At 41.2% G+C, this 301-nt stretch overlaps 1 protein-coding gene across 1 annotated transcript in view; it reads left to right on the top strand.

Annotated features, from left to right (window-relative positions):
- LOC107554574 (collagen alpha-1(IX) chain) overlaps positions 1–301 on the top strand; it is a 46,001-nt gene that overhangs the window by 32,283 nt on the left and 13,417 nt on the right. The gene's annotated exons all lie outside the window — the stretch shown is intronic.

Here is a 301-nt window from a genome sequence, read left to right as displayed (position 1 = left end):
GAGAGCTCTCAGACCCTGCATAGACAGCAACACAACTGTAACGTTCCCAGGTTTAGAAACGTAGTAAGGACATCAGTAAAACAGTCTATGTGACATCAGTGGCTCAATTAATGTAATTTGCGTAATCAGCGTTGTTTACACTTAGGGGAAAGCGTGCGGATGCGTTGTGATACTCTAAAATGGCGGAAGACGTAACTCAGGGGACATAAATTATATTATTTTTGTTTTCTTTGCACTCAAAAAGTATTCTCGTAGGTTCGCAAAACTGAAGTTGAGCCACTGATGTCACATGGACCGTTTT

This window comes from Sinocyclocheilus grahami, unplaced genomic scaffold (genome assembly GCF_001515645.1).
Source record: "Sinocyclocheilus grahami isolate Dianchi unplaced genomic scaffold, SAMN03320097.WGS_v1.1 scaffold507.1, whole genome shotgun sequence".
Lineage (NCBI taxonomy): Eukaryota > Metazoa > Chordata > Actinopteri > Cypriniformes > Cyprinidae > Sinocyclocheilus > Sinocyclocheilus grahami.
This window is presented reverse-complemented; position numbering and strand designations above follow the sequence as displayed.